This window comes from Oryx dammah, unplaced genomic scaffold (assembly GCF_014754425.2).
Source record: "Oryx dammah isolate SB20612 unplaced genomic scaffold, SCBI_Odam_1.1 HiC_scaffold_16, whole genome shotgun sequence".
Classification (NCBI taxonomy): Eukaryota; Metazoa; Chordata; class Mammalia; order Artiodactyla; family Bovidae; genus Oryx; species Oryx dammah.
In genome coordinates this window covers 64240172-64256260 of record NW_024070200.1, presented here as the reverse complement: position 1 = coordinate 64256260, position 16089 = coordinate 64240172, and the positions used below count along the sequence as shown (strand labels likewise).

The 16089-nt window shown below is 39.1% G+C and overlaps 1 protein-coding gene across 1 annotated transcript in view; it reads left to right on the top strand.

Annotated features, from left to right (window-relative positions):
* The window catches only part of GABRG3 (gamma-aminobutyric acid type A receptor subunit gamma3), an 823115-nt gene that overhangs the window by 366466 nt on the left and 440560 nt on the right, over positions 1–16089 (top strand). The gene's annotated exons all lie outside the window — the stretch shown is intronic.

Genomic DNA, 16089 nt, shown 5'->3' with positions numbered 1-16089 from the left:
AGATGTTTGGATGGCATCACCGACTCAATGGACATGAGTTTGAGCAAGCTCAGGGAGATGGTGAAGGACAGGGAGGCCTGGCGTGCTGCAGGCCATGGGATCACAAAGAGTCGGACATGAGTGAGTGACTGAACGACAACAACAATACATAGATGAAACCTTTTATTAAACAGACGTTTAAAATCATATAAGACATTTAAGGGAGTTTTGTCTGCTGATGGATACAGCTATGTGATTTTTCTCCTTCTTTCACTGACCTGTGTTTTTGGATGTTTGTTCTGCTTCCAATGGAAGCTGTAAGAAGCCTCCTTCTCTTCCTATTTACTTGAAGAAGAGTCTGAAGACCATTGGTATAAATCCTGACATAATATTCGTCTATGTTATAGTACTTTACATCCTTAAATTAAAAATCAATGACTACAAGAGTTGAGCAAGCATTATAACATCAAAACAAGCAGAAACAAACAAAACCAAGATTAAGGGAGAGTGACTGAATGGATGCTAATTTTTTAAGTACTCATAAAAAGAGTCTTATGTAAGTGACATGGTTTTGGGGACGCCATTTTAGAAGGTCCTGTGGAACCTAGAGAATCTCTTGTGTGTACACAAGTTGCAGGAGACCCTGCAGGATAACATTACAACTTTGACTTAAATTACATTTCCAGATGACTCTATAATTTTTTGCCTTATTACAACCAAGAAGATGTTTTCAAGAATGCCTAAATGGCCCTTAATTTCTTCTGTGTGTGTCATCTGGGTAAATGTAACTTGTTCTAGCTTCATAAATTGTTGCTTCCCTCTGTTTCTCAGCTAATCAAAATTTGGGGTCAGCAAACTGACCTTCCCTGTCTGGATGGCAAATAAAGATGATGTAGATGCTGTTTTATCTCTTATTTATTTATTTAGAAAAGCACTAGGTATTTTTATGATTGCCCAGTTAGGTTACATGATTGAAATACACTTAGCTTGAGGACAGCAGGTACTTAGGTTTTCTTGAGCTGGCTCATAATTGTTTTTAAAAAACTCTTTCTAATGTAAACTTTCTGCATTCCAAATAAAGATTTCCCTATAGTTTTGGCCTCAACTCTTCTCCCTTCTCATTCTCTTCCTGGGAACCTCAACGAATCTTAGGGCTCCAGCACATTCTTCAGCAGAAGGCACTGTGCTTTGTGAGTACTGCCCTCCAGTTGAAATCAGATTCCTTCAATACTGAGAGTTACAGCAGGAGAGGGCCAGCTAGGGATGGAAGGTTTGGGTATGGGCTCCCTAGTTTTCTGGCGATGTCCCTTCAAGGCAGGGTGCCTCCACATGTGAAATGAGGGCCATAGAAGAACCTCAATTCAGTTCAGTTCACCTCAGTTGCTCAGTCGTGTCCTACTCATTGCAACCCCATGAATCACAGCATGCCAGGCCTCCCTGTCCATCACCAACTCCTGGAGTTCACTCACACTCACATCCATCGAGTCCGTGATGCCATCCAGCCATCTCATCCTCTGTCGTCCCCTTCTCCTCCTGCCCCCAATCCCTCCCAGCATCAGAGTCTTTTCCAATGAGTCAACTCTTTGCATGAGGTGGCCAAAGTACTGGAGTTTCAGCTTCAGCATCATTCCCACCAAAGAAATGGCAGGGCTGATCTCCTTCAGAATGGATTGGATCTCCTTGCAGTCAAAGGGACTCTCAAGAATCTTCTTCAACACCACAGTTCAAAAGCATCAATCCTTCAGCACACAACTTTCTTCACAGTCCAACTGTCACATCCATACATGACCACTGGAAAAACCATAGCCTTGACGAGATGGACCTTTGTTGGCAAAGTAATGTCTCTGCTTTTGAATATGCTATCTAGGTTGGTCATAACTTTTCTTCCAAGGAGTAAGTGTCTTTTAATTTCATGGCTGCAGTCACCATCTGCAGTGATTTTGGAGCCCAAAAAATCAAGTCTGACACTTTGTACTGTTTCTCCATCTATTTCCCATGAAGTGATGGGACCAGATGCCATGATCTTCATTTTCTGAATGTTGAGCTTTAAGCCAACTTTTTTTCACTCCACACTTTCACTTTCATCAAGAGGCTTTTTAGTTCCTCTTCACTTTCTGCCATAAGGGTGGTGTCATCTGCATATCTGAGGTTATTGATATTTCTCCCAGTGAACTTGATACCTGAATGGTCTAGTGGTTTTCCCTACTTTCTTCAATTTCAGTCTGAATTTGGCAATAAGGAGTTCATGATCTGAGCCACAGTCAGCTCCTGGTCTTCTCTTTGCTGACTGTACAGAGCTTCTCCATCTTTAGCTGCAAAGAATATAATCAATCTGATTTTGGTGTTGGCCATCTGGTGATGTCCATGTGTAGAGTCTTCTCTTGTGTTGTTGGAAGAGGGTGTTTGCTATGACCAGTGTATTCTCTTGGCAAAACTCTTATTAGCCTTTGCCCTGCTTCATTCCGTATTCCAAGGCCAAATTTGCCTGTTACTCCAGGTGTTTCTTGACTTTCTACTTTTGCATTCCAGTCCCCTATAATGAAAAGGACATTTTTTTTGGGTAGTAGTTCTAAAAAGGTCTTGTAGGTCTTCATAGAACCATTTAACTTCAGCTTCTTCAGTGTTACTGGTTGGGGCATAGGTTTGGATCACCGTGATATTGAATGGTTTGCCTTGGAAATGAACAGAGATCATTCTGTCGTTTTTGAGATTGCATCCAAGTACTGCATTTCGGACTCTTCTGTTGACCATGATGGCTACTCCATTTTATCTAACGCATTCCTGCCCACAGTAGTAGATATAATGGTCATCTGAGTTAAATTCACCAATTTCAGTCCATTTTTAAAAAAAAAACTTTTTTTGGGGGGAGTTTCCCCTCAAGGTACAATTTTATTATTATTATTATTAATTATTATTATTATTTTTACTTTACAATATCGTCTTGTTTTTGCCACACATCAGCATGAATCTGCCACGGGTGTACACGTGTTCTCAATGCCGAACCCCCCTCCAACCTCCCCCCCAACACCATCCCTCCAGGTCATCCCAGTGTACCAGCTCCAAGCATCCTGCAATACAGAGTGAAGTAAGCCAGAAAGAAAAACACCAATACAGTATACTAACGCAGATATATGGAATTTAGAAAGATGGTAACGATAACCCTGTATGTGAGACAGCAAAAGAGACACAGATATATAGAACAGTCTTTTGGACTCTATGGGAGAGAGAGAGGGTGGGATGATTTGGGAGAATGGCACTGAAACATGTATAATATCATTTCAGTCCATTTTAGTTCACTGATTCCTAGAATGTCGATGTTCACTCTTGCCATCTCCTGTTTGACCACTTCCAATTTGCCTTGATTCATGGACCTAACATTCCAGGTTCCTACGCAATATTGTTCTTTACAGCATTGGGCCTTGCTTCTATCACCAGTCACATCCACAACTGTGTATTGTTTTTGCTTTGGCACCTTCCCTTCATCCTTTCTGGAGTTATTTCTCCACTCATCTCCTGTAGCATACGACCTGGGGAGTTCCTCTTTCAATATCCTATCATTTTTCCTTTTGATACTGTTCATGGAGTTCACAAGGCAAGAATATTGAAGTGGTTTGCCATTCCCTTCTCCCGTGGACCACGTTCTGTCAGACCTCTCCACCATAACCCATCTGTCTTGGGTGGCCCCACACGGCATGGCTTAGTTTCATTGACTTAAAGGCTGTGGTCCATGTGATCAGATTGGCTAGTTTTCTCTGATTATGGTTTCAGTGTGTCTGCCCTCTGATGCCCTCTCGCAATACGTACCATCTTACTTGGGTTACTCTTACCTTGGACGTGGGGTATCTTTTCACGGCTGCTCCAGCAAAGTGCAGCCGCTGCTCCTTACCTTGGACAAGGTCACCCCTCCTGACCTTGAATGTGGAGTAGCTCCTCTTGGCCCTCCTGCACCCCGCAGCTGCCGCTCCTTGGACGTGGGGTCCAAGTAGTTTCTGTTAAAGCCTAGGGTAGCCCAGCAAGGACCTACCTCCCTGTGTGCTTCAGTTTCCTCACCTGAATGGGAGTGGACTAGACATCATCAGTAGTTACTGGAATGCCTTTCCACGACCTCACAAAGAATCTCCACAAAGATGTTTATGATGAGAATGTTTTTTCACAGCTTTATAGATAAAATGATATCACTGTGTAATTTTAAGGTGTACAATGTGTTGATTTGATCTATGTTATGAAATGATCACAACCAAAGTATTAGCCAACACCTTCATCTCATCACATATTTACCATTTCTTTTCTGTGGTGAGAACAATTAAGATCTGTTCTTTTAGCAATATTCAACTATATAATACAATATTCCTAAATATAGTCACCATGCCCTACGTTAGATACCTAGAACTTATTCATCATGTACCTGTTGACCATATTCCATTTTTGCCAACCCCCAGCCCCTGACAACAACTACTTTATTCTCTGTTGTGATCAGAATGTACTCCATTTCCAAGGTATTTAAGATGGGAGAAAGAAAAGGCTAAGAAGTAACAGATAAGATTATTCCTAAATCCCTACAAGTGTAACATTTGCTCATGCTGTGGATTTAGGAGTAATTTTAGTAGATTCCATATATTACTTTAGCAGTGCTATTCATGAGCTTAATGCAGCTCCTTTTCCATTCAGAAAGTACAGCTTTTCATAGCCATCTCTGGAGGAAGCATTATTCAATACGATGATACATTTCCTTTGTAAAGGAAAAGAAATTCTCCTGTGGGCTCTGTGATTCTATAACCTGCAGGGCAGTGTCTTTCAGAATTGGAAATGGCCATCCAGCCACAGCATTAACTCCCTGTGTGGGGACCAGGGCAGCCATTCTCCCACCCCTGGGAGCCCTCACCCCACTTCTTTCTTGAAAGAAAGGTCAATAATGCTTTTTCTTTCATCCTCCAGGGTATGCTCACCAGCACATACTCAGAATCAAATGTTTTACTCTTATTTTTTTTCATCTTAATTCCACTGTTTTAATCATGCCTTAGGTTACAGGCTAATATAAAAATATTTTGAATTAGAAACAATAGATATATCTGAAATCCCCTCCTGTCTTTCCTATGATAGTATCTATGTCTTACAGCATAGGGGCCCTGGTTTCTGGGACAGTGCCCTATAGGTTGTAGAATCACAGTCCCCGCCAGGAAAATTTGGCCTTATAGGAGTCCCGCCTTTACCCACCACCCAATGCTTCATTCTAAGACTTTACTTAGATAACATTGTAAAATTTGTTTTTCATTCCTGCCTGAGGAAGAATAATCTAAAGCAAGTGCTGGACTTGTGAGTTGTGAAGATTCTCTCCATTTTTGCAACCATTTGTGTCCTGTTTAGAGGGATGAAGATTAAAATATGGTAACCTTCAAGCTTCCGACTAATACCACTTCTTGGAGGACTGCCAAGTTCCAAGAATAACACTTAGAAACAGCATGATAGATTTTACAGCCTGTCTGGTAAAATGTACCTGGAATTGCTGTTGCACTTTAACTGGCTTGCTTTACTGCTCTGGGTGTTAAAGAAGCCCTCCATCAGATGTGGCTGGGAGAGGTTTCTGGGAGTCACAGGATACCTGTGGAGTGCTGTGAGTGCAGAAGTGGTCTGGAGCAAGAGCAGTGGAGCTTCTAGGAGACAGAGCAGAGCCCGGAAGAAAGGGCAGAGGCAGAGCCTGTGCCTAAGGCTGTTAGCTGATTTACTGCTCCGTTTGGTGCTTATGAGCACTTCTGAACATTTATTTTCTTTAGAAGAGGCCAGCAGACAGGCACAGGCACAGAGATGGCAGTGTGGATGCATTCAGTCCTGGGAATGTGCTGATGGGTGTGAGTCCTGGAAAACCCTGCAGCAGGGGTGAAAACCCTAGCAGAGGGGGGCTGAAAGAGACAGCCGCCGTGGCCTGAGCTGATGCAGGGGGGAGAAGGGGGGCCAGAGAAGAGGACTCTGCCCCAGGGCTTGGATACGTGGGCCCTCAGGACATAGCTGAAGGTGTGTGTCAGGGAGTGAGCTGAGTGTGTGAGCTGCCTATTCCGACCCTCAGGGGTTTGAGGAACAGGTTCGGGGATGCCACGGGCCAAGGTGGATGCACTCTTAGAGACTAATTATGCCAAGGGAGGACAACATGGGCCTTGCGCTTGGTTGCAGCCACTGCCAGACCTTGCTGCTCGGGGCAGGAGATGGGAGCTCCCCAAGTTCATGTCCTGCCTGACTGGCAGTGCCACCCATGCTGATGCAAGAGCGCTGGCAGGACTTGCGCATAAGGAGAGCTTGGTGAGTGTCCAGCTCTTGTCCCAGTATGTGCCACCCTGCATGGCAGGCTAACAGGCTGCCATCTGGGCACTCAGAGCTCCAGTTGGTGAATTTCCCTGCATAGGAGTGTTGTACAGGGAGTTTCCTTCCATTTTTAGCTAATGTACTCTACCAGGGAAACCTTTCAAGTGCAAGGAGCACCAAGTCTGCAATTTCTCTTTTGACCTGCAATCATGTTCCCTCTACTGTTGGGGAAATGAGGACAGAAGCATGCTCACCCGATTTGTCTTGGGCACCGTGGCTGTTTATTCACAGTCAGCATCTTCCCTTACACTCTTGCTTTAACACCTGGGAAAACGGGGTCCCAAGGGAGGTCAAAGGGTACTGTCAGAAAAGAAAGGAAAATCAAGGCCTGTGCCTCCCCAAGGAAATTCTTATCCTTATTTAAAAAGACATCAATTACAAAAAATAAAGTAAAATAAAAGAAAGCAAAGGGAAGGAAGGAATGAAAAAATAAAAGAATGTTCCACGTAAGTTGCAAACACATCCAAAGACCCATGAGCAAAGATTCTAAGGGTCCCTAAGTATTAACTGAATTAAAATCTTATTGAATTAACAATAAGGTATCAAGTTTATTAACAAAAATAAGAAAATATGGTAACCTCACAGTTACTGAAGAGATCAAACCAACCATGGAAATGTGTTTTACAAAAGGAGAAAAATCAACTACTACTTTCAACAATGAAGTAAGGAAATTTTATCAAGTATTTATTAAAGACTTTTAGCGTATCTGTGCTTGAAAAGTAATCTAGATGTTGAGGCAGTTGTTTAATAATTCCAGTCTACCAGATATATTTTTCTTTGTGTCCTTGATATGCCATATGTAACTTTTATATATTAAAGTATGATTAAGAATAAATACTTTTAATTCTGTATTTAAGTATTTAATCATTTAATTTAATTTATTTTATTTTATTCTGTGAAAGTATTTAATTAATAAATACTATTAATACATACTTTTATAGTTTTAAATGCTCAAATAGATTAACTAACTGCAATATTTACTATATTTTTACAAATAAATAAAACATTTTCACACCAATTAAAATACCTTGTAATACAGAATTCTGAACTTACTATACATCAATTCTATAGAATAAATCTGAGATGCATTATGACGATAATCATTGAACAAGAAGTACATCTCAAATGAACTAGTTTTTATATGTATAGTTATTTCCACATATATTTGTTGTCCTCTACCTGTCAGAATGTCTTTCTACATCTGAAAAGAATGTACATGCACAAGCCTGACATGGATGGTTATCCATAGTCATTATCCTCACTTTGTTCTAGATGTTACTCCTCTCATTATGAACTGTTTTTAATTGCAGATTTTTTCCTCTAGAAATACTTGTTCCACATGAAAAATGAAGCGTAGGCTCTTATAATTTCTGGTGTTTGTATAGTTTACCTATGTTTTCTTGAAGCTATTTACTATTGTTTTTCTTTGTTTTGTTTTTCTTTGACTGTTGCTACTGACATTTTGTGTGTGTGTATATGGGTGGGTGTGAATAGATATCCTCTTCCTCATTTCATTCTTTTTTTTTTTTTTACATTTTTACTTACATGTATTTATTAACTAATTTGATCTTGACAGCTTTAATACCTTGAATGGGTCTAGGAACGCAAACCTAGCCTTAGTTCTCTCTCTCCCTCTATTGACGAGCTTTGTCTCTCCTTTAATTTGATATTTATCTTATTACTCTTAGTACATACAGATTTTCTTCCAATCATTTATTTATATAGAGGAAAATTGATTTTCAATGTTGTGTTGGTTTCTGCCATACAACAACACAAATCAGTCATACTTACAGACACACACACACACATATATATATATTTCTCCTCCCTCTTAAGCCTTCCTCCTCTCCCCCATACCCCACCCTCTAGGTCATCACAGAGCAGAAAGCTGAGCTCCTGGTGTTATATAGCAGCTTCCCACTAGCTATCTATTTTACACATGATAGTGTATATATATCAATGCTACTTTCTCAGTTCTTCCCACCCTCTCCTTCCCCTGCTGTGTCTATAAGTCCATTCTCTATGTCTGTGTCTCCATTCCTTCCCTGCAGATAGGTTCACCCATACTATTTTTCTAGATTCCATATATATGCATTAATACATGATACTTGTTTTTCTCTTTCTGACTTACTACACTGTGGGTTCATCAACCTCACTACAACTGATGCAAATCTCTTCCTTTTATGACTGAGTAATATTCCTTTGTATATGTGTACCAGTTCTTCTTTAGCCATTCATCCATCAGTGGACATCTAGGTTACTTCTAAGTCCTGGCTATTATAAATATTGATGCAGTGAACACTGGGGTACATGTGTCTTTTTGAATTGTGGTTTTCCCAGGGTAATGTCCAGTAGTGGGATTGCTGGGTAATATGGTAGTTTTATTCCTATTTTTTAAGGAATCTTCATACTGTTTTCCACTATGGCTGCATCAGTTTACATTCCCATCAACAGTGCAGGAGGGTTCCCATTTCTCCACATCCTCTCCAGCATTCATTGTCTGTAGATCTTTTGATGATGAACATTCTGATTGTTGTGAGGTAATGCCTCATTGTATCATAGTTTCGATTTGCTTTTCTCTAATAATGAGCAATGTTGAGCATCTTTTCATGTGTTTGTTGGCCATCTGCAAGTCTTCTTTGGAGAAATGTCTGTTTAGGCTTGCTGCCCATTTTTTGAATGGGTTGTTTATTTTCTGAGCTGTATGAGCTGCTTATATATTTTGGAGATTAAGACTTTGTCAGTTGCTTCATTTGCAATTATTTTCTCCCATTCTGAGGGATATCTCTTCATCTATCTTTTCATTGCTGTGCAAAAGCTTTTAAGTTTAATTAGGAACCATGTATTTATTATCATTTTTACTTCTGTTACTGTAGGAGGTTAAGGATCTTGCTACAATTTATTTTGAAGAGTGTATTGCCTATATTTTCCTCTAAGAGCTTTATAATTTCTCATCTCACATTTAATTCTTTAATCAATTTTGAGTTTATTTTGTGTATGGTGTTATAAAGTGTTCTAATTTCATTCCTTTAAATGTAGCTCTCCAGTTTTCCCGGCACCACTTATTGAAGAGGCAGTCTTTTCTCCATTGTATGTTCTTGCCTTTTCTCCGCTGCATATAAGGAGTCCATAAGCACGTGAGTTTATCTCTTGGCTTTCTGTCTTATTCCATTGATCTATATTTCAATTTTTATGCAAGTACCAGACTCTATTGATGATTGAAGCTTTGCAGTATATTCTGAAGTCTGGTTGTCTGAGGCCTTTCAAATAGCTGAGAAAAGAGGTGAAGTGAAAGGCAAAGGAGAAAACAAAAGATAAACCCATTTGAATGCAGAGTTCCAAAGAATAGCACAGACAGATAAAAAAGCCTTCCTCAGTGATCAATGCAAAGAAATAGAGGAAAACAATAGAATGGGAAAGACTAGAGATCTTCTTCAAACAATTAGTGAACATTTCATGCAAAGATGGGCACAATAAAGGACAGAAATGGTATGGACCTAACAAAAGCAGAATATATTAAGAAGAGGTGGCAAGAATACACAGAACTGTACAAAAAGATCTTCATGACCCAGGTAACCATGATGGTGTGATCACTCACCTACAGCCAGACATCCTGGGATGTGAAGTCAAGTGGGCCTTAGGAAGCATCACTACAAACAAAGCTAGTGGAGGTGATGGCATTCCAGATGAGCTATTTCAAATCCTAAAAGATGATCTTGTGAAAGTGCTACACTCAATGTGTCAGCAAATTTGGAAAACTCAGCAGTGGTCACAGGACTGGAAAAGGTCAGTTTTCATTCCAATCCCAAAGAAAGGCAATGCCAAAAATGTTCAAACTACCACACAATTGGCATTCATCTCACACCCTAGTAAAGTAACGCTCAAAATTCTCCAAGCCAACTTTCAACAGGACATGAACTGTGAACTTCCAGGTGTTCAAGCTGGATTTAGAAAAGGCAGAGGAACCAGAGATCAAATTGCCAAAATCCACTGGATTGAAAAAGCAAGAGAGTTCCAGAAAAACATCTACTTCTCCTTTATTGACTATGCCAAAGCCTTTGATTTTGTGGTTCACCACAAACTGTGGAAAATTCTTAGAGAGATGGGAATACCAGACTACCTGACCTGCCTCCTGAGAAATGTGTATGCAGGTCAAAGAGCAACAGTTAGAACTGGACATGGAACAACAGACTGGTTCCAAATCGGGAAAGGAATATGTGAAGATTGTATATTGTTACCTTGCTTATTTAACTTATATGCAGAGTATATCATGCAAAATGCAGGGCTGAATGAAGCACAAGCTGGAATCAAGATTGCCAGGACAAATATCAATAACCTCAGATAGGCAGATAACAACACCCTTATGGCAGAAAGCAAAGAGGAGCTAAAGAACCTCCTGATGAAAGTGAAAGAGGAGAGTGAAAAAGTTGGTTTAAACTCAACATTCAGAAAACTAAGATCATGGCAAATAGATGGGGAAACAATGAAAACAGTGAGAGACTTTATTTTACAGTCTCAGATAGTGACTGCAGCCATAAAATTAAACGATGCTTGCTCCTTGGAAGAAAAGCTATGACAAAGCTAGACAGCATATTAAAAAGCAGAGACATCACTTTGCCACCAAAATCCATCTAGTCAAAACTACGGTTTTTCCAGTAGTCATGTATGGATGTGAGAGTTGAACTATAGAGAAAGCTTAGCACTGAAAAATTGATGCTTTTGAACTGTTGTGTTTAGAAAACTCTTGAGAGTCCCTTGGACTGCAAGGAGATCCAACCAGTCAATCCTAGAAGAAATCAGTGCTGAATATTCATTGGAAGGACTAATGCTGAAGCTACAATACTTTGGCCACTTGATGCAAAGAAGTGATTTGGAAACTTCCCTGATGCTGGGAAAGACTGAAGGCAGGAGGAGAAGAGTACAACAGAGCATGAGATGGTTGGACGGCATCACCAACTCAATGGCCATGAGTTTGAGCAAACTTCCGTAGTTGGTGATGAACAGAGAAGCCTGTTATGCTCCAGTCCATGGGATTGCAAAGAGTCAAACACGACTGAGTGACTGAACTTAACTGAACTGAACTGAAGTCAGGAAGATTGATTTCTCCAGCTCCATTTTTCTTTCTCAAATTTGCTTTGGCTATTTGATGTCTTTTGTGTTTCCATACAAATTATAAAATTCTTGTTCTAGTTCTGTGAAAAATGTCATTGATTACTGGGGTCCAGCCCCGGTGGATCCAGGGAATTCGAAGGTGGGGATGGCGTTGGCGTCTTTGGAAAAATACATATTTAATTACAGATATAGAGAGAGATTAGAAACGGATAGTGTAGTAAGAGATTTAGTGGAGAAAAGAGGCTGAATTAAGCCAGAGAAACGGGAGCAAGAAAGAAGCAACATGGTGGAATCAGTCTTTCTGGAAACTGATCCTCTTTCTTTATTTTGCGGTTTGCTTATATACCTTTTGTTACACATAGGGATGACTACAGAGTCACGCGGGGGTCTTAGGGACATTACATCATCTTCTGGCCATGAGTGAGACCTGCTGACATTCTATGATCCTTTCTGATAACCAAAAACCTCATTTCTTCCAAGGGTGTTTTTTCTTAAACCAGGCACCACCCTCCAGATAAAGTTGCATTCCTATAGGGTGAGGGTGTAGTGAGTTACAATCAAGAAAGGAATTTATTTAACCCAAGGTTAACAGGATTAATCTTAAAGGTTAATACTTATTTCTCCTATATGCTTAAAGGTTAATACTTATTTCTCCTATATGTTAGTTATATTCATTATAAGGGCAGGGAATATGGAGATTTAGCAGCAAACATCAGCCCAACAAATGAAAATCCTTTTACCAATGTTCCCCTTAAGATCTATTTAGTCTTAAGTTAGTGATAAAGTTACATTTTTACACAACAAAGACACAGTGATTTATAACAAAGCACAGTGATCTATTACAAAAGAGAAAATCCATTAACTCAAAAGTCTAGTATTGCTAACATCTAAAACTACTATATTTCCTTTTCTATATTTCAAATACATTGATTAATATATTCCTAGGTGCCTAAGGATATGGAGGCCTGAAGAAAAAGCCCTATGCTAATTAAGACTCTCAAAATACTCCAAAACTCTCTGTGCTGTTTATGGTTGCAGCAGAGAGGTTTGACCTGAAACATCCTTGTCCCACCCAGTGCAGGGAATTAGCAGCAATCATTGACACAACAAATGAAAAACCCTTCACTGATATAATTCCTAACCAACCCCTTATACTGATAATTTCTAACTCCCAAAAGAATTTGCCTTTAGTAAGTCTAAAACATCTCTTGCCTCTCAGATTGGGAGGCTGTAACAATCACATGTGGCTGGACAAACCTATACAAGTGGGCTAGATAACCTTCAGAGGAGTCCGAAAGCTGAAACACTCTTGTCACGCCCAGGAATTTTTATTGCCTTGAAGCTGCACGTTTACTCCTTCTGCAAGAAAAATGGTTATGGGGGAGAGCCCCCCGTAAAGTCAGAGGTGTAGACGAGAGCATAAAACAGACTCTGGTTTTGGGGTAGATGCTCGGGAATAGAGGGTTTCCTGAGGCTTGATCACGCCTTTTCGTATGCCAAGCCTCCTTCCTCATGACCTTTGGCATGGGCGGAGTTCCTCATGCTGGCCCCCAACAATTGATAATTTGATAAGGATTGCATTGTATCTGTAGACTGCTTTGAGTAGATTAGTCATTTTCACAATATTGATTTTTCTAATCCAAGAACATGGTGTTTCTCTCCATCTGTTTGTGTCATTTTTGGTTTCTTTTATCAGTGATTTCTTTCTTTCTTTTACAGTTTTTGAATACAACCTTTTGTCTCTTTAGGCAGGTTTTTATTCTTAGCTATTTTACTCTTTCTGTTGTGAATGGGATTGTTTCTTTTATTTCTCTTTTTGATTTTTCACTGTTAGTATATAGGAATGCAAGGTATTTCTTTATATTGATTTTGTATCCTGCTACTTTATTAAATTTATTGATTAGTTCTAGTTATTTTCTGATGGAATGTTTAGGATTTTCTATTTTTGTATCATGTCGTCTGCGAACAGGGAGAGTTTTACTTCTTCTTTTCCAATGTGAATTCCTTTTATTTCTTTTTCTTCCCAGATTGACATGGCTGGGACTTCTAAAGCTCTATTGAATATTAGTAATGAGAGTGGACACACTTGTCTGGTTCTTGATCTTAGAGGAAATGCTTTCACTTTTTCACAATTGATAATAATGTTTGCTATGGGTTTCTTCTATATGGCCTTTATTATAGTGAGATAGATTATTTCAATGCTGATTAACTGGAGCATTTTTTAATAATGGGTGTTAAATTTTGTTGAAAGCATTCTCTGCATCTGTTGAGATGGTTGTATGGTTTTCATCTTTCAGTTTGTTAATGTGGTGTATCACATTGATTGATTTGTGTATATTGAAGAATCCTTGGATCCCTGGGATAAACCCCATTGATCATGGTGTATAATTCTTTTAATGTATTGTTGGATTTTGTTTTCTAAAATTTTGTTGAGGATTTTTTTGCCTATAACTTTTCTGTCTGATATCTTTGTCTGGGTTTGGTATCAGGGTGATGGTGCCTCATAGAACAATTTTGAGAGGTTTCATCCCTCTGTAATTTCTGGAAGAATCTGAGCAGAATAAGTGTTAACTTTTCTCCAGATATTTGATATAATGTGCCTTTGAAGCAATCTGGCCACGGGCTTTTTGTTATTGGAGAAAAAATTGTTTTATCATAGCTTCAATTTCAGTGCTTGTAATTGGTCTGTTCCTATTTTCGGTTTCTTCCTGATTCAGTATTGGAAGGTTTTACTTTTCTAAGAATTTGTCCTTTTCTTCCAGTTTGTCCATTTTGGCAGGGCATATACTTGCTTGTACTAGAATTCTTCTGTGGCCCAGATGCTAACAAATCTGCCTGTAATGCAGGAGACCCAGGATCAGTCTCTGCCTCAGGATGATCCCTTAGAGAAGAGAATGGCTCCTCTCTAGTATTCTTGCCTGGAGAATTCTATGGACAGAGATGCCTGCTGGACTGCAGTCACAAAGAGTCAAACATGACTGAGTGACAAACACTGCTTGTTATAGTGTCTCATGATCCTTTGTATTTCTGCATAGTATGTTATAACTTCTTTTCCATTTCCAATATATTGATTTGAGTCTTCCCCCTTTTTCCTTTGATGAGTGTAGCTAATGGTTTGTCAATTTTGTTTACCTTCTCAAAGAACCCACTTGTAGTTTTGTTGATCTTTGCTGTTGTCTCCTTCATTTCTTTTTCATTTATTTCTTCTCTGATTTTTGTGATTTCTTTGCTTCTACTAACTTTGGATTTTTTTTTTCTTCTTCTTTTTCTAGTTGCTTTATGTATATGATGATTTTACTTCCTGGTTTTCTCATTGAGGTAGACTTGTATTGCTGTAAACGTTCCTCTTAGCAGTGCCTTTGCTGCATCCCATAGGCTTTGAGTTCTCATATTTTCATTGTCATTTGTTTCTAGTTACTTTTTTATTTCTCTTTGATTTCTTCAGTGACCTCTTGGTTATTTAGAGATGTATTCTTTAGCCTCCATGTGTTTGTGGGTTTTACAGTTCTTTTCCTGTAAGTGATTTCCAATTTACAGTATTGTGGTCAGAAAAAATGCTTGATAATATTTCAATTTCTTAAATTTACCAAGGTTTGATTTGTCATGTGAAATATGGTCTATCTTGGAAATTGTTCCATGTACACATGAAAAAAAAGATGTTTTCTAATGTTTTTGAATGAATGTCCTGTAGATATCAATTAAGTTCATCTGGTTACATGTATCATTTATGGATGCATGTGTTTCTGTATTAATTTTCTATCTGGATGATCTGTCCATTGGTGTCAGTGGGATGTTAAAGTCCCTGAATGTTATTGTGTTATATATGATTTTCCCCTTTTATAGTTGTTAGCATTTGCCTTATATATTGAAGTGCTCCCTTTTTTTTTTTTTTTTGTAAATATATAATCATTACATCTTTTTCTTGGATATATCCCTTGATCATTATATGGTATCTTTCCTTGTTTCTTGTAATGATCTTTATTTTAAAGTCTATTTTATCTGATATGAGTATTGCTACTCCCACTTTCTTTTGACTCCATTTGCATGGTATATCTTTTCCAGCATCTTACTTTCAGTCTGTATGTGTCTCTAGGTCTGAAGTGGTTCTCTTGTAGAAAGCGTATGTAAGGGTCTTGTGCTGTACCCATTCAGCCAGTCTGTATCTTTTGGTTGGAGCATTTAATCCATTTACATTGAAGGTAATTATTGATATGTCGGGAAGATCCCCTGGAGAAGGAAATGGCAACCCACTCCAGTATTCTTGCCTGGAGAATCCCATGGATGGAGGAGCCTGATGGGCTACAGTCCACGGGATTGCAAAGAGTCAGACACGACTGAGCGACTTCACTTTCACTTTCACTTTCATTTTCTATGGTCCTATTACTGTTTACTTTATTGCTTTGTGATTTTTTTTGCACCTCTTTTCTTTCACTTTTTTTTTTTTTTTTTCTTATTTAGAAAATTCCCTTTAGAATTTGTTGTAAACCTATTTTGGTGATTCTGAACTCACTTAACTTTTGCTTATCTATGGAGTTTTTTATTTCTCTGTCTAATATGAATGATATCCTTGCTATGTAGAGAAATTTTGATTATAGGGTTTTTTCTGGGGGGGGGGGGGGGGGGGGGGGGGGGGGGGGGGGGGGG